The sequence below is a fragment of the Ursus maritimus genome, unplaced genomic scaffold (assembly GCF_017311325.1).
Source record: "Ursus maritimus isolate PB19 unplaced genomic scaffold, ASM1731132v1 scaffold_22, whole genome shotgun sequence".
Lineage (NCBI taxonomy): Eukaryota > Metazoa > Chordata > Mammalia > Carnivora > Ursidae > Ursus > Ursus maritimus.
Genome location: NW_024424675.1, coordinates 21,305,395 through 21,329,203, shown reverse-complemented (window position 1 = coordinate 21,329,203; position 23,809 = coordinate 21,305,395). Strand labels below are relative to the sequence as shown.

Here is a 23,809-nt window from a genome sequence, read left to right as displayed (position 1 = left end):
GCTTTCTTAAGGCCTTGGCATTTCCTGTGAAGAGCAGAGCAAGACTATTCATTAATGAAACTCCTGAGAGTCTCAAGTACTTGTTTGACTGACCCTTGCAGCTTTGTGCCTCATCAGCTGGGACCTAATTTATGAACTGGTGGACCGGATTCCCCACTGGGAGGACTACTAGCAGTTCCACAGCACCTGAAGAGGTGCTTCACTTTACTAACACGCAAACCAAATAATCTGTTTACACTAAGAGAACTGTTCACATGAACGTCAAATGGCTGGGCTTCATTACATGGGGAGAAGAAATGCAAGAGTTCTTTAATTGTTCTTCAGTAACCTCAGACAAATAAAATGGTGCAAAGAGGGACGGGGAGAGAGAGTGATAGGCTGGGGATAAAGATGGGGATACGAAAAAATAAGGGAAGTCATCAAAGATAAACATTATTTTATTAAGAAATAGCACTTCACTTGCAACCTCTGTAAATGTGTATATATATTCATATACAGACTAACATGAAAGAAAGCGATGGGCTAAATTTCTCAATTATTGGCTGGTTCTTTCATACATTCCTTCCTTTGTCCATCCCTTAAATATATGAGCATCTACTATGAAAAAATACCGTTAGGCCTTGGGAATAAAAGGCAGAACAAATGTGAGACAAATATGCCTTTAAGGTTTTATCTGCAGCTAAGGACAATGGAAACTCATTGAGGAGTTTTAAGCAGAAAAGTGACCCATGTATACATTTTGAAAAGTTCACTCTGGCTGGGTGTGGGAAAAGCAGAGGAACAGATTTTGGGAGAAAGAAGGCTGTTAACAATAGCTTATCCAAGAGTGATGATGAAAGCTTGACCTATGGTGACAGCAATGGAGCTAAGTGCACAAATCTGAAGAACAAAATTTGTGGTATAAAATCAATAGCTCCGGGTGGACTGGATAATGGGAGATGACTTTCAGACTTCTGGCTAGAGAGATTAAAAAAAAAAAAAAGAAAAGACTTATTTTATTTATTTTAGAGACCATGTGCACAGGAGAGCAAGGGAGCAAGCATGAGAGCGAGGAGGAGGGGTAGATGGAGGAGAGAGGCAGACTGCCCCATGCAGGCCTTGATCCTACAACCCTGAGATCATGACTTGAACCAAAATCAAGAGTCGGACACTTAACCGACTGAGCCACCCAGGTGCCCCTAGAAGGACTTTTGATACCACTCAATGGGGACAGAAAACTTCTAGAAGAGAGCTCATAGGTCAGGTTTTGGACTTAGGTTAAAATGGATGAGACATTAAAATGGATACTGAAAAGCAATCAGATATTGCAAGTCTGGAGCTAAAAGAGCCTCTCAGCTTTAAATATCTAACCCTCCCAGTTCTATGAGGCAGACATTTCCTTCCCTTCCCTACAAATAAGAAAACAGCCTAAATAAGTTCGGGAGCTTGGCCATGAATACCCAGAGGTTTGGGATTCAAACCTAAGGTGGCTGGCCTACAAGGTTCCAGTGTTCTCATTCCTATAGAACTTATCACTTTGAATCTCATATACAGCAGTCTTCAAACCTTAATTTCCTTAACAGACGCTTCGCTTTCTGAGGTCAAGATCCATGTCTGATTTATCTTTTGACTTTACAGTACCCAGTTCAACGCTCTGCATCTTGCAGAGTGTGTTGATCAAATCAAGGTTTGTTTATTTTCAAAAAATGAAATGAAAATGAAGTCTGCCTCCAAAAGGTAGGGTGCCCCTATTCTGGCCATGTGGTACGCAGCTAGGAGAACCGGAAGGCCGACTCAAGGGTTGTTCTCTCCCAGTATTATAGCTTCCTCTGTTAAATAACGGGGCCACGGTTAAGATTTGTCTTTTTCTCCCCACAAGAATTAAAACTAAGAGAATACTGGAAAAACCTTATTTTAGCAATTTTTACAAATGGCTTGTTTAGAAATTAGGTAAAGTGTCTGAGTCCTAGATATCCTGAAGGACAATTTTCCTATCTAGTGTTTATAATACAAGCATACCTTAAGAAAATCTGACTTACAGAAAAAGTATTAACTTTCCCAATAATTTCCATTTTAAATGACCTAACTTCATCCTTCCTGTTCTCATGTAATTGCATAAAAGGAGGTGTAACTCCAGTGGTTAATGATTTCATATGACTACTTCTACCTAAAAAGCCTTCAGACTGATTCTGAAGACATGGTTACATTTTGTTTCTTCAATGCTTAGTCTAACAGAAGCCAATTAATCAACTGAAAACTTTTGTCAACAAAATTTTCCCTACTAAAGTCAGACCACACCTACAACCAAGACAGGTATACAGTTCTGTTTGACCTATTCTTTAATAAAATGCAAGGAAATGAAAACTCCATCTAACCATAAGGTTAAAATGTGTACTGCCAAAATCATATGTTTATCAACATAAATGGAATATAGAATTTTCAATAAACACTCCTCTTGCCCTCCTCAACAAATCTCCCCCTCTTATCTCTTCTACTCCATATTTTTTCAATCTAGCAACTAAAAACAAAATTAGAGGTTCAGTAAATGATCCAATACCAGAAAACTGTGTATCTGATTAATCATTTGTGCCAATGTATTTTTTTTAATGTTTCAATAACACTATTTACAAAATCAGATTACATGCTGGATTTGGGCCAGTGAACTATAGATTGTGCCAATGTATTTTTACAGATGAATTCCCTAGTGGAACTGGAAAAGGGTATTCTCCAACTTTAAATTTAAAAAATTAAGTCTGATTTCAAATGTTAATAAAGTTTTATTAGTTCTTTTAACCCTGATGTGTATTAGGGTCTCCATCTTAAAAAAAAAAAAAAAAAAAACCCACAAAACCCTCCCACCCCTAAATCAACCACAGTGAATGAACAAGATCTCATAATCAGACAGGGCAAAGATTTCTACAGTCAAGAATGCGGAATGTGCTTACACTGCACCGACTGCATGATTTAAGACTGCTCGTTCAGAGGAAAAGCAGTTGTATAAGGAAAACAACACCTTCTCAGCACTGCTGCAAAGAATGAATTCTTCTTCCTAGCAATCAGGCAGTATAAACTGGCAAAAGAGATAGGATTTGTAGAACTCACTCAGGGAAAATATAACTATACTTGCACCTTGTCAAAGTAAAGACAAATCATAGAAACTTGCCTTTTCCCCTTTCTTTCTCTTTTTAAAAAAATTTTTTAAGTACTCTCTACACCCATTGTGGGGCTCGAACCCACAGTCCTAATACCAAGAGTCACACGCTCCACAGACTGAGCCAGCCAGGCGCCCCACCTTCTCCCCCTTTCAAAGTGGCACTGCCTAGAAGGCCAAATGAGCACAAAAAACCAGTAGTTCATACTATCTGAGTTACTTGTTTCGTATGTCCATAGTTGCCCTTAATCCCTGATCCTCTCTTCCTTTCAAATCAAAAGCAGAATGTTCACTCAGTAAGCATTTATTCAACAATTATTATGTACCAGAAAATGTGTGGCAATTGCCAGGAAGCGATTCTTTCTCTAGGCCCTGGAGAATAAAGAAAAACCATCTCTGCCCTTGACAAAGAAACAGTCCACCACAATCTCAAGTGATCAGTGCTTGAAAGAATTAAGTCAGGGTGCTCTGCAGGCACTGAAGGGAATTTAAGTCCCTCACCCACCATCATTCATTCAATAAATATTAATGGAGTACCCCAATGTTTGGGGAAAGCTGCCAGGAAAAAAATATCTAAGCTTAGTTTTGAAGGATGCATAGGAACTACTCAGATGAAAAACAGTAAAACAAGAAACTGTAAAGCACAAGACTTTAAACAAGTTAAGAATTTTAAAGACCTGTAACATTATACTCTAAAATTACCAAAGGCTGGCACAACTCGTCATCCCCTATAAGAAGTATATATCAGATCAGCAAAAACCCCCCCTTTTTTTTAAGATTTTATTTATTTATTTGACAGAGAGAGACAGCCAGCGAGAGAGGGAACACAAGCAGGGGGAGTGGGAGAGGAAGAAGCAGGCTCCTAGTGGAGAAGCCTGATGTTGGGTTCGATCCCAGAACGCTGGGATCATGCCCTGAGCCGAAGGCAGACGCTTAAGGACTGCGCCACCCAGGCGCCCCTAGCAAAACCCTTTTATATCAGATTCAGAGAATACTAGTACATTCTACGCGACTGTTACTAATGTGCGCCTTAAAAAAGAAATTATTAACTCACAACCATTGCAGTTCAGATCTCATTCTCTTTCTTTCTCCACTCATACAGGGAAGCTCTACTACAGAGGTCACAAAGCAAAATGCCTACAAAGGACAAAGAGCTAGGGGGTTTAGATGCATGAAAGTTAACTGGAACTTCTCAGTTTTCAAAGTAAGGAACCAAGATTTCAGCAGGTAATTTTCCTGTTTTCAGTAATGGTGGGCTAGGTTATTTGGGTCAATCTTCCCACTGAGAACAGCTAGAGAATGGATTAAACACACATACACTCACTCTCACACCTACAGACATATACACATTCTCATTTTCTCTCTCTTAAATAAAACAGATAAACAATTATAGCCTACAGCGAAGAGAAAATGAGAATCCAGAGAAGGAAGGAAGGAAGCAAGAAAGCCCAAAGGGTCTTTTTTGATCCCTAAAAATTAGAATTTTGTCCTGACGGATATCAAAGCATATGGCCCTCACAAGGGGAGAAGTCTAAAAGGAGACCTTCATAATAAGCTGACTTCAGAGAGTTACAACCTTAGGGTGAGAGTGAAGAGTAAGTGGAAGAGCCAGGAAAGAACTACATCCGTATGGAGGGAGTATCAGATATGAAGCTTGTTTTAAGGTGGTCCCTGGACCTGTGATGTCCAGATACCTGACATGAATAAGCTCTCTGTGGGAAAAAAAAAAAGTACCTAGCTATTATGGGCCTCAAATGATTCCTACAAATCATTTTTCAAATATAATATGCAACTTGTAATCAAAGAACTATGTACTGAAGGAAAATACTGCAAGAGTAAAAACTGGCAGAAAAAGAACAGAAAAGTCCTACAGAGACTTCTGATCTTATCAAACTCAAACTCCAAATAACCATGATGACTATGCTTATAGAAATAAGAGATAAGCTTCAGAATATATGCAGGAATAGGATACTCTAGATTTCAAAAAGTGAAAAGAACAAAATAGAACTTTAAAAAAGAAATTGTGAAATGGTTTGATATACTATAGATCAGGACTACAAGAAAAGGAGAAAATGGGACAGGGCAAAGGCAGTATTTGAAAGAAGGGTAATAGCTGATAATTTCCCAGAAGCAATCACACAATCACATTCCAGGAGACAACAAATTCCAAAGAAGATAAAAAAGAAATCCACAACACACAATAATAAAACAGCAGAAAAATCAAAGCAGAGAAGCTGAAAAGCAAGCAGAGAAGTCAGACTACACTCAAAGAAGCAACTCAGAACAGCTGATTTTCCAAAAGCAACAATGAAGCTTGAAGACAATTTAATACTTGCAGTGTGCTAAGGAAAAAAATTTGCCAAATTATAATTCTATATCCAGCAAATAACTCTAAATAAAGAAGACAAAGAACAATAATCCCATCTGGAAGGTTTGCATTGAAAGAGAAAAGAAAAAGCAAAAATAACAAAAATGTATGGGAAAGTTCAAGCAAACCCAGACTTTGGTAAATTATGGCTCCAAGTTATATCATCTATGATGATATCTACTTATAAAACAAAAATATCATGTACTTCGAAACTTTTTAAAGAGGGGGAAAAATTGAATGATAAAAAGAACCCCCCAAAAAGAAAGAAAAAAATTAAAAAGAAAAAAAACCCAGAACATAAACAGTGAGATAAAGGTTAAACTGAAATATGACTAATTATATTCAATATAAATGAAATAAATTATCCAGGTAAAGATAAAGACTGTCAGACTGGATTAAAAAAAAAAAAGATCCAAATGAACTAGAAAAATCAAAACAGTTTTGAAAAATAAAGCGGAGGAATCACACAAATTTTAAGTTAATTATTACAAAGCCATAGTTGTTAAAACAGTGTGGTACTGGCAAAGGGATAAAACATAGACCAGTGGAACAGAACGGGGAATACAGAGATAGATCCATACAAATATGGCCTACTGATTTAGGACAATGGTACAAAGGCAGTTCAATGGAGAAAGGGTAATCTTTTCTGTAAAAGGTTTTGGAACCTCCATATACAAAATCATGTACTTCACTCTAAACCTCAAACACCTTATATAAGAAACAGTTTGGAATGAATGGTGGATCTAAATATAAAATATTTAACATTTTCAAACCTTTAGAAGAAAATCTTGTGACCTCGGGGCCTGGGAATAGGATTAGGCAGAGGTCTTAAAACATAATGCCAAAAACATAATCCATAAAAATAAAAATTGATAAGCTGGACCTCATCAAGTATTAAAGTACTTCTTCTCTGTGAAAAACACTGTTAAGAGAATGAAAAATAAACCACATATAGGGAAAACATATTTGTAAATCACAAATATGATAAAAGACTTATTATGTATAATATATAAACAACTCAACAATAAGAAAACAACCCAATTAACAAACAGGCAAGAGATCTGAACAGACACTTTGCAAAAGAATATCTATGGATAAGCCTATGAAAAGACGCACAGTATTGTCAGTCATTAGGGAAAGTCAAATTAAAATAAAAATGAAGGGATGCCCAGGTGGCTCAGGTCATGGTCCCAGGGTCCTGGGATCGAACCCCGCATCGGCTCCTTGTTCAGTGAGGAGCCTGCTTCTCCCTCTGCCTGCTGCTCCCCCTGCTTGTGTGCGTGCATGCGTGCGCACGCTCTCTCACAAATAAATAAAATCTTAAAATAATAAAATAAAACTGAAATACACTACAGATCTACTAAAATGGTTAAAATTTAAAAATAAAATAAAATAAAAACAGAATACCAAAAGCTGGTGAGGATGCAGAGTAACAGAAATTCATTCCTGTTGGGAATGCAACATGGTATATATAGCCATCTTGGAAAGTTTGGCTGTTTCTTAAAGTTAAACATACACTCACCCTACAAACAAGCATTTCCACTCTTAGGCATTTTTTTCAAGTAAACTGAAAACCAATGTTCACAAGGTTGATAGCAGCTTTATTCGTAATTGCAAAAAAAAACTGAAACAACCAAGATGTACAACAGGTGAATGGATACACAAATGGTGGTACAAGCACACAATGGAAGACAAACTACTGATTTGAGCAACATGGATGAATCTTAAATATATTTCTCTAAGTGAAGAAGCCAGATCCAAAAAGCTACACACTGGGCTGCCTGGCTGGGTCAGTTGGTAAAGCATATGACTCTTGATCTTGGGGTTTTAAGTTCAAGCCCCATGTTGGATGTAGAGATTACTTAAAAATAAAATCTTTAAAAACAACAAGTTACATATTCTGTATTTCCATTTATAAGACATTCTAGAAAAGGCAAACCATAAAGATGGAGACAGATGAGTGACTGCCCCATGGCAATGAAATGTTCTGTATAATACTGTAGAGGTGGATTTGTTACTGTAAGCATTGTCGAAACCCATAGACCTGTACACACAGCAAAGAATGAATATTACTGAATGTAAATTCCTAGCTCTGTCCACTGAGAGCACCCAGAAACAGTGTCAATGAGTAGCAATGACAATAACTAGTGTCCATATCTTTCTCCAATAAAAGGGATGACAGCTCCTTGGAGAAATGGCTGATTCTAGAATGGGGCAGGAAAAATACAAGATAGCCTGGCAAATCTTGTAATCAAAAGGACATGGAAGCCAATCTGGAAGAGCATCAATTGCCAAAACTTGAACAATGTGAGTAATAATGATGGAATTAGATTGTGACCCTAAAGAGTAAAATTAATATCTGTGAGTCCACACCAATTAAATTTTGAAAATATTCCCTACATAAGAATTCCAACCTACATATTCTTGCAGAAAGAAATAGAAAATTTCCATTAGACCAGCAACAGTAATTGCTATAGCCAAGATCCACTAACAGATGCTAAACTTGGTGAGTAAAACTTTTAGGAGAAACAGGATTATCTGCATAGCCTCTAAGAATCTCCTCCAATCCTCATTAATTACTCTGGTAGTTTTAACATAGTCCACAAATTATTTGGTAGGCTTCCCTTGAGGTGGAACTTGATGTTCCTCCCCTTGAAACTGGGTTGGACTTAGGAAAGCTCTTCTAATGAATAAGTATGTAAAGGGAGAAATAATAATTCTAGAGGGGAGAAACCTGGCAGACACACCTAAACTTTGCTAAAGATAAATTACATTGACATCATATAACCTTGATGCAATCTGATGAAAAAGACATGTCACCTGTGGTATTCTTCTCAAAAATTCATAACCACAATCTAATCATGAGAAAACATCTGTTCAAACCTATACTGAAGGGCATTCTACAATCTCACCAGTCTTCTCCAAAAGTGTCAGTCTTGAAAATCAAGGAAAGACTGAAAAATTATCACAGACTGGAGGAGACTAAGGAGACATGACGACTAACGTAATGTGGTATCCTGGACTGGATCCTGGAACAGAAAAAGCACATAACTGGTAAAATCCAGACAAAGTCCATTTTAGTTTAGTGTATTATTGTTTATTTCTTAGTTTTAATCAAGTGTCATGGTTATGTGAAATGTTAACACTAGGGAAACTGGGTGAAGAGCATTTAAGGACTCTACCTTTACAACTCTTCCGTAAATCTAAAATTATTTCAAAATTAAAAGTTAAATATTGACAATATTTGGTGCTAGAGAGGATGTGGAACAACTGAACACTCTCACACATGCTGATGGGAATGCAACATGGTATAGCTGTTCTGGAAAACAACTTGGCAGTTTCTTATAAAGCTACATTTTTCACATGACCCAGCAATCCCACTCATAGATATTTACCCGAGATAAATAGAAACTAATGTTCATAAAAGCCCATACATGTACATTTACAGCAGCTCTATTCATAATCTATTCATAATCACAATGTTAACCAAATGGATAAACTGTGGTCCATCCATACAACGGAATACTACTGCTCAGCAATAAAAAGGAACTAACCCATTCAATGAATCTCAAAAGCAACACGCTGTTTAAAGAAGTTTCAAAATACTATATATCATTTGATCCCATTTATATAACATTTCTGAAAAGATAAAACTATAGTAATTCAGAACAGAATAGTGGCTGCCAGAGAATAGGAGTGGGAGACTGGGTGTGACTACTCAGGGTACATGAGGGAGGTAATACAACTGCTCTGTCTTGGTTATGATGGTGGTTACCTGAATTTCTGTATGCTAAAATCTACTGAACCGTACACACAAAAAGGAACCAATTTTACTTACAATAATTTTAAAAACAAAATTTTTAAGTGACAAATTATCATATGCTGTATCCTAAAACATAGGATAATTAAACACAGGATAACACAATCAACTTCAGGCCAGTAAATCTAACATTCCTAGAGGAAAGACTTAGCAAAACTAACACAAGAAGAAATGAAAACCCTGAGTAATCCCATAACCAGTTCAATCAGTACTGTAACTGGCTATCAGTTTACAACCTCTGTTCTATTCTAATGTCTTTCTACTGTACAGCTTAACATTTCTAACACCTTTAAAAAGTTTTAAACTTCTAAAACATTAAGCAAATGGGTACTGAACACGCTTTTTCCTTCACTGTGACTTTAATTTTACGACCTCCAATAACGCTTGCTAGGGGAAACTCTACTCACCCTTCAGGAATCAGCCAAGTTTTACATTCACGATAAAGCCTTTCTATACCTCTCCAAAACGAGCCAAGTGCTCCTTTTGGGACCAAAGCACCCCGATATACTCATTACATTATCAATTGTTTTGTTTATGCAATTCTCTCTCCTCAACAGATTATAAACTCAAGGACCTAAACCATAATTTATTTCTCTTGGTATATGTCCTGTATCTATCGCAGTGCCTAGCATGGGGATGTGTTCCATAAATGTTTGAGAGAGTATTAAGATAATAATATACAACATTTTGGCAAAAATCAACCTTGCTTGCACACGGACCTGCTCATGTTCAAAACTGAGAAAAGCACTTTGGCTGTATGATGGGTATTTTTGATCTGCAGCTAATCTTAAAGATGTTCTTTGGTCTTACATGTAAAGCACCTCCATCACCAACACCAGAGGTAAAACAGTCATACTATTATTTCCCAATGAGATATAAAAACAGTCAGTATGTGTGAGAGATGTTTCTTTGGAGCCACAAGCATTTATTTATTTATTAGAGACAGAGAGATACAGAGAGCATGAGTAGGAGTACAGAGGGAGAGGGAGAAGCAGACTCCCCACTGAGCAGGGAGCCCAACACCCATAGATCATGACCTGAGCTGAAGGGAGACACTTAACCGACGGAGCCACTCAGGTGCCCCTGGAGCCATAAGCTTTTATGAGGCTCTGCGATTAACCCAAGTGATCAGCACAGTCCCTGACAATCCGTGATACAGCCACAGAAAGTTATTACTGAAAGATGTGAACCTTGGATTTATAAGGCACCATGAGGTTAGAGAAAGAATGGGAACACTGGAACCACTGAGATGAAGTATGACCTTGGCTCTGCCATTTAACTTATCAGATTACAGTGAGGAAACTGCAGAATATAAGGATTAATACCCTCTCCTACTCTTTCCTTTACTGTCATGGAGGTTACACAGAAGACAACCATACTTCCTGTAGGTTACCAATAAACAGTAAACAACAGGGTGGGTTGCTCTAAACTTGCCAATAGAAAACAGGCTGGAACTTAGGGCAGCAAACGCTGGCTGGCTTCCAACTCTAATGATATGTGAAAGCCTATGGAGGGTCAGTCACTGCTTCTTAGGATTTATATTTATCACTTTTAAACCTAACCAAGTCCAAGACATAGGCAGTTATCTTCCCCATTTTACAGAAGGCAAACTGGAGTCATCTCTATAAGGTCACACAGAGGTGGTGATATTATCTAGATTCACAGCTTACTCATTCTGTTCTACAACTAACAATGTTCCACTTGGCTCACACAGTATTTTTTTTTTTCGATTTTAAAAACTCATATAAAATCCACAGACATAAAACTCACTCTTTTAAAGTGCACAATTCAGTGGTTTTTAGTATATTCACAACGTGCAACCATCACCACTATCTAATTCCAGAACATTTCCATCACATGAAAAAGAAACCCAATACTCCATAGCAGTCATTTCTAACGCTCCACCTCCCCCTGCCAATGAGTTTTCTACCTCTATGGATTTGCCTGTCCTGGACATCTCATATAAATGGAATCAATCACACAACGTGACCTTATGTGTCTGGCTTCTTTCATTTAGTATGTTTTCAAGGTTCATTCATGTTGTAGTTTCTGTCATAGTAGTTCATTCCTTTATAGAAGCTAAATTCACTGTATGGCTATACTACATTTTGTTCATCCATCAGTTGTTAAGACATTTTTGCCATTTCCTCTCTTGGCCACTACGAACAACGCTGCTACGAACATTCATGAACAAGCTTTTCACAGTGTTTTAAAAAGTGAATCAGCTATGGGGCCCCCGAGTTTCGCAGTTGGTTCAGTGTTCAACCCTTGGTCACAATCTCAGGGTTGTGAGATCAAGCCCACGTTGGGCTCCCTGCTCAGCATGGAGTCTGCTTCCCCTCTCCCTCTGCCTCTCCCCCAACATCACGCATGCACATGCACTCTTGTTCTAAAATAAATAAATCTTAAAAAAGTGAGTCAGCTATCAAGCTGAATTATGTATTAAAATTTATCATTATATTTAAGGGTGGCTTAGCTGCTAACACTAAAAACAAAAAAATTAACCTTCAATTTCTTCAAGAAAAAGTAGGTAGGTCTGTCAGATAACAATAATTCTGTATTCCTGCACTGATAAAAATCACTTGGATCGGCTAACCTGTGTTATCCAACAATGGGTTCTAAAACCCACCCACTGGAGATGCCACAGGTAAACCTGGACAACTCTATTCATTTATCTTACTGGTCTGACTCCTGTAGGTATTTGGGTTAGCAATCCCTGCTCTACACTAAATACATATATAAGATTAGAAAATTAATTAATTAATACTACATATCTTACAAAGGTAACTGGAGGAAAATATGGGCAAAGAAAATATCCAGCATTATTACATGCAGTGGCAAGCACATTTAAGTTCTCAATTTAAGACTATTTAGAATTCCAATTCACAATATGCCTTTCGCTAATTAAGAAATGCAGACTCAAACACGGATTTACAGAAAAATTCTAATGGTCAAGACGGTTCATCTGCACTCCAACAGCACTCTTTGTTTACTCCTTCCAACTAGCACGGTCACTGTACTGTCACACATCAGTCCTTCTAGCTAAACAAAATTTCAAGGGCAGAGAACGGCATCTCTGTACCCTCAGGAGTCTATCACAGAAGCTTCATATGGTCCAGAAATGTTTGTTCAAAGAATAATACTGTGACAAATGATAAATCAGGCAAATATTACAGCACTAAAAATAATGAAAAGGACAAACTATTATTTGGGCTACATAAATTGTGGCATTGAAAATGGAGTCCATCAATGAGATCAGAGGTCCATGAAACTCCCTGAAAGTATACACAAAATGGCCTGTGCAGGTATATTTTTTGAAGAAAAGGTCTGTAGCTTCTGTTATAGACCCAGAGGAATCTATAAACCCCAGCCGAATTAAAAGCCCCATTTTTAACATTGTAAAATATCCATTTTGAAAGGTTAACTTGATAATTTACATAAATATTAAACAATTAAATTTCTCAAACTAAGTATATCCCATTCTTTCCTTAAGGGAAAGAGGAAGACAATCTATCCTAGGCTTCAATTTAGGTTCTAGCATGAGAAGGAAGCTTGACAAACGATTAACAAAATGTCAGCTTCAGAAAAGATACAGTGGCATTCAGAGTCACTCAGGTGAAGACAAGAGTTTTAAGCAAGGGTACTTCAGTTTTTGCTTGACTGTATAAAAAAATACGAACTTGAATTTCTTCAAAAGTGTCTAAACTTGAATCGCTTATAGTCTTATTTGTTTTTAAAGATTTTATTTATTGAAAGAGAGTGAGCATGTGCAAGCTGGGAGGGAGATGGGGGTGAGGAAGGAGGGAGAGATAATCTTAGGTAGACTCCACGCTGAGCAGAGCCTGACGTGGGGCTCCATCTTATGACCCTGAGATCATGATCTGAGTTGAAATCAAGAGCTGGACACTTAACAGATGAGCCACCCACATGCCCCTACAGTCTTACTTTTTAAAGTATCTCTCTCTTTCTTTCTTTTAAAAAGAGGATTTTATTTTCAAGCAATCTCCATACCTAACATGGGACTTGAACTCACAATCCTGAGATAAGTCACATGCTCTACTGACTAAACCAGCCAGGCTTAATTAAATAAATTCTATCTCTTGAATTGTATGTGGAAAGCGAATTACTTGAGGGTCTGAGAGATACTTTAAAATGGTCTTTTCTAAATGTAAAGCCAAGAGTATTTTAAGATTCGTGGCCTTTTGTATCTTAAAACTGTTAAAAAAAAAAAAAGCTACCAAACTTTTCTAAATCAGTGCTTACAGCCTTTTAAAAAGTCAAAACACCAAGACATGATAGTATTTGTATGATATACTGCGATGAGTGATCAAGACTTTCGGACCTAAGGTCATTGACTTGAATGCCCTGTTAGCCTGCACGAATGGTCAGAGGGTTGAGGGGACCAGTACCTCAGCACATGTATAACTCCCGCTGATATAGTACATTGGCTGAAAGATCCTGGTTTAAATAACATACAGATATCACAAGCTGAAATTGCTAAAATCCATGTAGTAGACTGAAAGACCTATTTCATAACTCCCCTTGTTTCAAGGGATATACACGTAATCATCTTTTGAGCTTTCTAGTCCAGATATACCATTAACGAACCACGATTTCTTCTGAGAGACCATCTATTTGGATGGAGATCATTGGTACAAAAAAACAAAAAACAAAAACAACAAATACAAACTAAACCTCGCAAACCTAACTTGGAAGAATAAGCCAAAAGAAAACAGGTTAATGGTAAATGTGCATGTAACATCAAATGAAATTATCTTTCTCCCTTCACTTTATAATGATTCCACTTTCCCGTCTCAAGGTCATGAACAATATTCTCTCTCACCTATCAAACTAATGCCATATAAGTAATGGTGTTTTATTTTTTTAATTGGGGAAAAATATACAGGTCAAAAGGTTAACAATTAGCTCCTTGACCCCTTAACCGACTCCGACCTTCAAATCCCAAGACTCCAAGTGCACACTGAATAAGCAAGAAAACTACCCATTCAGAGCCAAGAGTGTAAGTTTCTTCTGGTCCTGTTAAGGGGAATATTTGGAATATAAATATTCACAATAAACCTGATTAACTCAAAAAGTTATTGCTTACATAAACCTGCAGGATATTTAAGACACTACAACCCTAACACATTACTGGGCCTCCTGTCTTTATTTCCATCTACAAAATTTACAACAGTCCTGTTTTAAAAGGCAATAACACTCAAGCCTTTCCATTAAACAAACCAGTATGGAATAACAAAAAAACATTTGCATTTGGGCTCTCTGTGTGAATTTCATCCCTCTACCTTTAAGCCAGAAAAGGAATCAAAGTGTCAATGTTACATAAATAACAGCAACAGCTGGAGGTCTTCCAATGAAGGGAAGTATTATAAGGAAAGTCAAGCAGTTTGACTTGAGTTAACACAACTCTAAAACACCTAACAGAAGTTCAAAGTCTAGTACAGCCTCCAATAATACAGAATATAATAAATCACGGGCAAAGAAGTCTTCATCTGTATATCATCTTATCAGGCAACACAATCAAAAAAAGGTTGGGGCGCCTGGGTGGCGCAGTCGTTAAGCGTCTGCCTTCGGCTCACGGCGTGATCCCGGCGTTATGGAATCGAGCCCCACATCAGGCTCCTCCGCTATGAGCCTGCTTCTTCCTCTCCCACTCCCCCTGCTTGTGTTCCCTCTCTCGCTGGCTGTCTCTCTCTCTCTGTTGAATAAATAAATAAAATCTTAAAAAAAAAAAAAAAAAAAGGTAAGAACCTGAAACTTTATTCCACTGGCCACGACCCTCTGGAACCCAAAGCCAGAAAACTTCATTTGAGATCTAGAGTAATCTAAAGTATAATCCAGCATTTATGTATGTAGTAACTACTGCTTTCCATGTGAATGCCTCTTACAAACCAGGCATGGGAGGAAATGTAAACTCCCATTTTAGAAATAAACAGGTGCAGGGGTGCCTGGGTGGCTCAATCCATTAAGCATTGGACTCTTGATTTCAGCTCAGGTTGTGAGATTGAACCCTGCATCCAGCTGCTTGTGATTCTTTCTTTCTCGCTCTCTAAAATAAATAAATCTTTATAAAAAGAAGAAATAATAATAATAATAATAAAAAACAGGTTTAGAGGTTAGAGGTTAGGGTGACTCAGCTGGTTAAGTGCCCAACTCTTGATTTCAACTCAGGTCATGATCTCAGGGTTGTGAAACTGAGCCCCAGGTCGGGCATGGAACCTGCTTAACATTCTCCCACTCCCCCTCCTGCTGCTCCACACCCAGCACTGTGAGCACTCAGAAAGAAAGAAAAAAAAGGAAGGAAGCAAGGAAGGAAGGGAGGAAGGAAGGAAAGAAGAGAAAGAAAGAGGTTCAGAGGTTAAATGACCTGCCAAAGATCAAAGGATTACTAAATGATGGAGGCCAGATCTGAATCCTAGTCTGTTTAGGATTCAAAGCCTAAATAGGTTATTTTCACTAATTCAACACTATTTCCCTAATTCCGCACATTAATTCAATTAACAGCCTACCATAAATATTACAATGAAATGGTTTTTTTTTTAAAGATTTTATTTATTTGTGAGAGAGAGAGGGAGCACAAGCAGGGGAAACGGCAGGCAGAGGGAGCAGCAGGCTCGTCACTAAGCAAGAAGCTGATGCGGCACTCGATCTCAGGACCCTGGGACCATGACTCAAACCAAAGGCAGATGCTCAACTGAGCCACTCAGGCATCCCAAATGGGTTGCCTTAAATGTGGAGGCAAGATGAAGGGTGGGGATGTGAGTTTCAACAATCAGGAGTCTTCATTAGTCTCTTATCTGAATGGGCTGGCTACCAGGCCACAATGGTATAAAAATTAGGTTTTAAAACATGGAAGACCAGGGCGACTGGGTGGCTCAGTTGGTAAAGCGTCTGTCTTCAGCTCAGGTCATGATCTCAGGGTCTTGGCATAGAGCCCCGAGTGGGCTCCCTGCAAGGCACAAGGCGGGGAATCTGCTTTTCCCTCTGCGCCAGCAACGCCCCCCCCCCCACCAGCTTGTGCTCTCTCTCAAGTAAATAAGATTAAAAAAAAAAAAAAAAAAAGATGGGAGACCAACTCCAAAGCAGATGGTTATTTGTATTCAGTCTATAGAGTCATAAATACACAGAATGCTTTATCACTTTAAAGTACTGATAAAGACAGGTTCATGCTCCACCTACAGAGCGTCTGATTTAAGAATACAGATCAAACAAGAAAGTTAGTGGATTACCTGAAAGAATAGGACAAAGAGATGTTAATACAGGAAAAAGTTCTCCGAACATATTCCTAACACATGATACCCAAGTACAAGTAAACTATGATCTAAGAACCACTGAGAATAAGACCTCTGATCCAGGTCCACAAGGCTCTAGGTGAGCAGCCTTGAACTTTCCCTGAGCCTGAGGTGGGAAGATTCACTTTGCTATCTAGAAGAGAACCCTAGATCCACCAAGACTAGATAACCACTCTGGCAATGTACACTGTAACTGAGCAACTGAGGCAATCTACACTGGGTGTAACTTACATACAGACCCACCCCTAACCAGCACCAATTCAGCAGCTAGCTCACACTCACCCAGCAGGACATACCAGAAACAGGAAGTACAGGTCAGAAGGCCTCATTAAAAAATAAGAACTCCTGGCAGAAAATGAAAATAAAGAGTAGCAGCACTGCAATGAACCCATTGTCTCCACTGACAGCAAAGAGAAAGAATTCATTATTAGTCAGGCACCCAGAATTTTAAACTCTTTTCATCCTCACAGTAACCCTGAGAAAACATTAGCTGGTGCTTTAATTATTAATCCTCACAAGAATACTCGGAGGCAAGTACTACTAATAACCCCATTTTACAGATGAAGAAACTGAAGATGTTAATAAATTGTCCATGGTAGTTGCTATCCCAGCTGGAGAGATGGAAAAATCCAGGTTTGAGAGAGGTTGAGTAACCTCCAAATTTGGTCATCTCACTCCAAAGCCGGAGTTCTTTCCAACTATCCTGTTTGCCCACCCCCTGCAATCTCAGTTAAAGAATTCCATTAAAAATGAGAAATTCTCAATCCCTCCCTTACGGATTTCTGTAGCTGTTTCAGAAACCATACGTAAGATACAAAGCCAAAAAAAAAAAAAAAAAAAAAAAAAAAAAAGAAAAAGAAAAAGATACAAAGCTAACAGGAGTTTTCATAAGAAAACATCTCAGAAAGCTACTTACATGCATTATTACAAAATGTCATTCAATTATAAGCTTGGAGACGGGAACTATCTAGAGATCCTTAGCACAGCACCTACCAGACGTGTAGTAGGCACTCAGGGTCTGTTGAATAAGTAACATCTTTTGACTGGTTATAAATTCAATTTTTTGGGGGGGAAAATAATTTATCCATTCATTTTTAACAGGGTTGCTTTCTTAAAATTTATAGAACATTAATGAGATAGCTAAATTGAGAAATGGCCATTAGTGCATTAGTCATAACTTCAGAAAAATTCCAAGTGTTCACTTTTCCAAGCAGATTAAAATGTTTCAGCTAATAAAAACCTGTCAGAAAAATCCATGAGACCAGAAAGTATAAAAAGAAAAGAAAAAGTGGCCAAAATAAAGGCATTTAAGATGTGACACATATAAATTGTAAGAGATTATTCTAAGTGTACCCTGGTATTTAACCCTAAAATCCTCACATCAGATAACCCAATATTTTCTATGCAAGAAAACATTATCACCACTAATGTAAAAAAAGCTTGCCCACCATAGCAACTGTTGCTAAGTAGGCTTCTCATATCTAAGGCTGAAAAGCATAGGATTTGTAGAAACCAATGAAATACCACTCCTAGCATGATACTGTGAATTCTTTCACCTTAAACTTCTAAAAAGACTCAATCCTTGATTTCTATGTGGGGGGAAAATGTGTGTGGGTCAACAACTAGGTCTACTGAAATCTACCCCAGAGAATACCAAATATTTAAGAAAAACTACCAATTATCTATAACCCAACGTAAATATATCCCTTGTTTCAATGACAAGAGTTCCTTTCGCTTAATCCTGGAGTAATTTCTTTGAAAAGCTAGCTGGCCCAGATTCCTATTAAGAAACAACTAAATAATAGACCACTTTTGAAATTACCCGTTTTAGGAGTTCAAAAGACATTTAGATGTACAAATACACTAATTCTCTTGGGAAACAAACTTGCCCAGGTCATCCAAAGAACTGTGATAGACCAAGGATCAAATCCATTTCTCATTATTTAAAAAGATTTTATTTTTAAGTAATCTCTATACCCAACTTGTGGCTCGAACTCACAACCCTGAGATCAAGAGTTGCATGCTCCACTGACTGAGCCGGCCAGGCACACAATCAGTTTCTCATTTTAAATCAAATACCACAAACATTATTATTGCCTTAAAGTGCTAAGACCTCACCTTATACCTAATCCAGTGCCAAGTTTCATCATTTGTCAGTTTCTGAATTTATACAAATTGACTGCATTATGCAGAAGTTGTCATACAGTTGCCAAAGCAATTATCATAAACGTTCGAACAGTTAACATCTATCTCTGGGGCACTTCATACGGTAGGTACTGAGCTAAATGTGTTATATCCACTATGGCGATTCTCACAATGACTCCATGAGGAAAGTGAGGCTGAGAAAGAGAATCGGTCCAAGGTAAAACCTAGAAAAATGGCAAGGCAGGGGTGCACAGGGAATATGGTGCAAAAGCCATGAATCTCCATTGCCTGGACCAGAATTCTAGGCCAGCTCTAGGGCTGATACTTGGTTGAGCCACTTAACCTTCACATGGCCCAATTTCCTTTATTCTAAACCCTAAAGTCAAACAGTCTCAAAAGTCCTTCATACCCTGAAATGTTCTAATTTTATAATCATCTTTCTATTCAGGTAACTAACTCAAAAAGAACTAGACTTCTTTCCTCCAACCTCTGAAGTCCTCACTAAAGTTAAGAGTCCACATTTTACAAATCTAATCAATAGGATAGTGTCGCAGAACAAAAACAAACAGTCTTTCTTAAAAGCTAGAACTCCATTCTGCAATTATAATTTCCAAATCTGACTCTTAACCTCAAACGATGACAGGGAGAAAAGACCTTACAACTCTGGGTTGAGGTGTAAAAGGAACAGACTACTGTACATGGGTGGTTATCAATTCACAAAAAAAGATCACCATTTCCATCTCCTCTAAAAAGTTGGAAATAAATCTTTAAAGGGCTCTCATATAAACGCACTGCTTCATTCAACCAATAAAAAGTAATGAAGAAATTATGTCATTAATCCAAGACATTTATTATAGGCATGGAAAAATCACCAATTTATAGGATAAATCCTACCAAAATGGCTTAGAGCTCTGGAATCTGCATTTTACCAAGGTAGTCATCTAGCCAATTCAAACTGCACTTAAGGACAGTAACAGGATATTTAAACACCAAGGAAAAAAGGCATAGGTTCCACTCACAATTACTCTGTGAAGTCTTCTAGGACCAAACCACTTCGCAAAATAATCCTTGCTACTTCTGTTCTCTAGAAAATAATCCCTCCAAAATTCTTGAATAAAATCACCCAAACCCCCCTCTATTAGTTTTCTATTGTTGCTATAACAAATTACCACAAATATAAAACAACACAAATTTATTATCTTGCGGTTTCTATAGGCCAGAAGTCAGGCGGCCTTGGCTGGGTCTTCTGCTTAGGGTCCTGCAAGACCCAAAATCAAGGTGTCCACCTTGCTCTGTTCCTTGTTGGAAACGCCAGGGGGGAAATCTGCTTCCAAGCTCATTTAGATTGTTGGCCGAGTTTAGTTTCTTGTGGTTGTATGACTGATGCCCCTGTTTCCTTGCTGGCTGTCAGGCAGGGCTGCCCACATGCTTTCCATGAGCGCCACCCCCTTCCAATAATGGAAGGTTGAGTCCCTCTTATGTTTTAAATTTCTGACTTGTTCTGCCCATCTCTCTGACTCCAGCTGGAGAAAGTTCTCTGCCTTCATGTTAGATTGGACCCACTAAGAAAATCCAGGATAATCTTCCTATCTTAAGATACTTAAACCATAATTATATTTGCGAAGTCCCTTTTTCCACATAATATTAACATACTCAGATTCCACGGATTAGAGAAGGGGGGGCAGGGTATCATTTCATCTACCACAGCCCACCCTCTGACCTCCAGAGATTCACATCTCTCCCAAATGCAAAATACATCCATGCCACATCCTAAGGTCTCATTTCATTATACCATCAACTCAAAGTCCAAAAATTTCACCTAAAGCTCATCAATTAAAAAGTCCCAAATCTCATCTTCTAAATCACATGCGGATGAGGCTCTGGCCATAATACAGTTAAGTACAGCTCGTGGGGCACAATTCCTAAAAACAAAAAAGTTATCTGCTCACAACATACAATGGTGGGACAGGCACAGGGCAACAGTTAAAGACATTTCAGTTTCAACAAAAGAAATGGAAAACAGATCCATTGGTCCAAAGCAGTTTCAAAATCTGGGCAAACTCTGTCCCATTTCAAAGTGAGGGAAAAATCCTCTGTAGCTTCCAGCTCCACCTCTCTGCCCTCTCGGTTCCACCCTCTGAGTCACCCACCTTTCTTAATGAAAAGCAGCATATTCACACCTCAGTTTTACCAACCTGTTTCCTGCCTAGAATTTGGGGGTTTTAATAGCCCTTTCTAACTTTCTACTGTCTTTTTCAACCCAAACTGGCATTGTTTCTGATAGTATAAAATCCTCAAGGACCTCATGGGCTTTCCATAAATTTCACAGTGGCGCACTCCATTAGTCAGACTCATATCTACAAATACCGCAGACTGCACCTTCAACACTTTGCTTGGAAATCGCCTCTGCTGGATAGCCAGGTTCATCACTTACCAGTTCTCTTTTCCACATAAACACAGGATACAATTCTAAACTTATTTGCCACTATGTAACAAAGATCCTCTTTCCTCCAGTTTCCAATGCCTACCTCATTGCCACCTGAGCCTTAACTTGCAGTCAACACCCATATTTCTACAATCTGTTCTAGGCCTTTTCTATCATAATCCTTAAAATTTTTCTGGCCTTTATCCACTTCCATGTTTTTAGGTAACAGTACCCCACTCCAGGTACCAAAAATCTATACTAGTGTTCTGCTGCCATAACAAATTACAACAAACAGGAGTGGCTTCAAACAACAGAAATTTATTATCTCACAGTTTCTGTAGGTCAGAAGTTAGGTGGGCGTGGCTATGTCTTCTGCTTAGGGTCTCACAAGGCCAAAACCAAGGAATATTCCTTGCTGGAAACTCTGGGGAAGAATCCACTTCCAAGCTCATTCAGGTTGTTGGTCAAACTCAGTTTCTCATGGTTGTAGGACTCCATTTCCTTGCTGGTTGTCAGCTGGGGCTGATCTTTGTTACTAGAGGCTGCCCATATTCCTTCTCATGCTTTCCATGTGGACCCCTCTAGCAACAGCAAATGGAAGTCCCTCTCTTGACTCCCAGATGGAGAAAGTTCTCTGCTTTTAAGGCCTCATGTGATTAGACTGCGCCTACCCATGAAATGCAGAATGGTCTTCCTATTTTAAGACTCTTAACCCTAATTAGATCTGTAAAGTCCATTTTACCATGTAACATATTTACAGATTCTGGGAATTAGAGTACGGATATCTTTTTTGGGAGGGGTGGCATTCTGTCTACTACAAACCCGAACCCTATGTGGGGCTTTAAAATCAGTTCCTGAAGAAAATTTCCCCTTTCTCCAAAGGAGTGTGTGAAGTAAAGGTGTCTGTTCAGAGTAAAATCAAAGACTCACCCTGTAACAGTGGCTAGGCAACCGGAGAACTAAAAATACACTGTGGGAAAGAAGCTGCCACTGTTTCATCCCCAAACAGCAAGGCAATAAACCCATTACATAGAAATAACCCAACGTTCCCCTTAAATGTGAGCTTCTCTATTTTATTCCATACCAGAGAACATAACTGGGCATGTTTGTGTTGGTTTTTTTTTTTTTAAACAAAAGTTGCCCCAGGGTGACCTAACTTTGTAATCAGTTGATAAATCAATCTAAGCAAACTTCAGATCTTTTCATTCTTTCTTGAAGTCATGCACGCTCCCCCAATGGCGCATGAAAGTCAAGTATTTCAAAGTCACAGAAGGATAAACCTGCCCAGATAAAACAGCAGGTGAAGTTTTTAAAATGACTTGAGGAAGATCGAGTTATTGGTCCCAGTCTTTCAGTCAAAGGTCCAACAAGCCAATTAAATCAGTTGACTTGCAACAAAACAAAAAAATGGCAACAATTACTACAAAGGTAATATTCTGAAGTTTTGCCTACTGTTACAATCTTGACCACAAATTTTACCTAGAACAGAGGAAGCCCAAATATACCAGCTAGTCCCTTTAATCTATCAAACACTTACTACCTGTCAGGCACTACCTAAGCAATTGACACAAATTATCTTATTTACTGCTCACCATAATTGTATGATCTAGGAAATACTGCCCCACTTTATAGACAGGAAAAGCAAGGTTTACAAAGATTAGGGCATACAGCTAAGCAGTAATTTCACTGATATAGGAGAATCCAAACACTCTGGTTCTTTACCACTAGCCTGTATTGCCACTCCTTAGATGTAATGCAGTCTCCCAACTCCCAGAAAAATCTTCCCTTTCCAGTTTTCTTTTCACGTCCTCTCCCCATGCCCTCTTCTCACAGAACTCAGCAGCTGAAAGGTAATCAAGTCTTCCCAAATTAATGTACCACCTTCTTTTCAGAACTCTTCCTTTCCCACAATAGCAAAGAGTCAAGCGACTTCTTCCGACCCTGACTTTGCTTTCCAAAAACAAACTACTGAAGCTCCACCCATCACCTGCCTAGACTAGAAATGTTCCAACGCTGCAAAATAACAACAAAAAAACCAAAACCAAAATAAAAGTCGTACTCTTTCAAAAGGTCACAAACTTAACATGTATACTGTTGGCCAAGCTTTCATTCTACATACTTCTCTTCCACCCAGGCTCCCAACTAACCCTTAACTCCAACTCCACCCATTCTGCCCCACTTCGTGGTCCCCTCCCCCTTTCTCCCCAGCGACCTCGCCCGAGGTTTCCTCCCCCTTGTACCCCAGTCTGCATATGGGAAGCCCAGCCTGGCCCAGAGGGACCCTAAGAAGGCCCCCACTCCAGCTGCTCCGCTCCGCAGGAGGGTTCACCCCACCCTACCCAGCAGGCACCACTCCCCTAGGCACCCTCCCCCAGCATCCCCTAGTGGCCCCACCCCTCAAGCTCCCTTCCCCCTCCGGCGACCCCCTCCTCCAAGTTGCCCCCTAGTCTCCGCCCCAGTCCAGCCCTCATCCCCGCAATAAGCGGGACTCCCGAAAGCCAGGTCCCACCCTCACATCAGCCTCTCCCCCCCCAAGCCTCGCTCCCCGTCCTGGAGAGTGGCCCCAGGCCTCCCCGATGGGCTGCAGGGGCCTCGGCTGGTGGGGGGGGGG

At 39.0% G+C, this 23,809-nt stretch overlaps 1 protein-coding gene across 2 annotated transcripts in view; it reads right to left on the bottom strand.

The window, feature by feature from the left end:
- Nucleotides 1-23,809, bottom strand: part of CSNK2A1 (casein kinase 2 alpha 1) — a 50,391-nt gene that overhangs the window by 26,305 nt on the left and 277 nt on the right. The gene's annotated exons all lie outside the window — the stretch shown is intronic.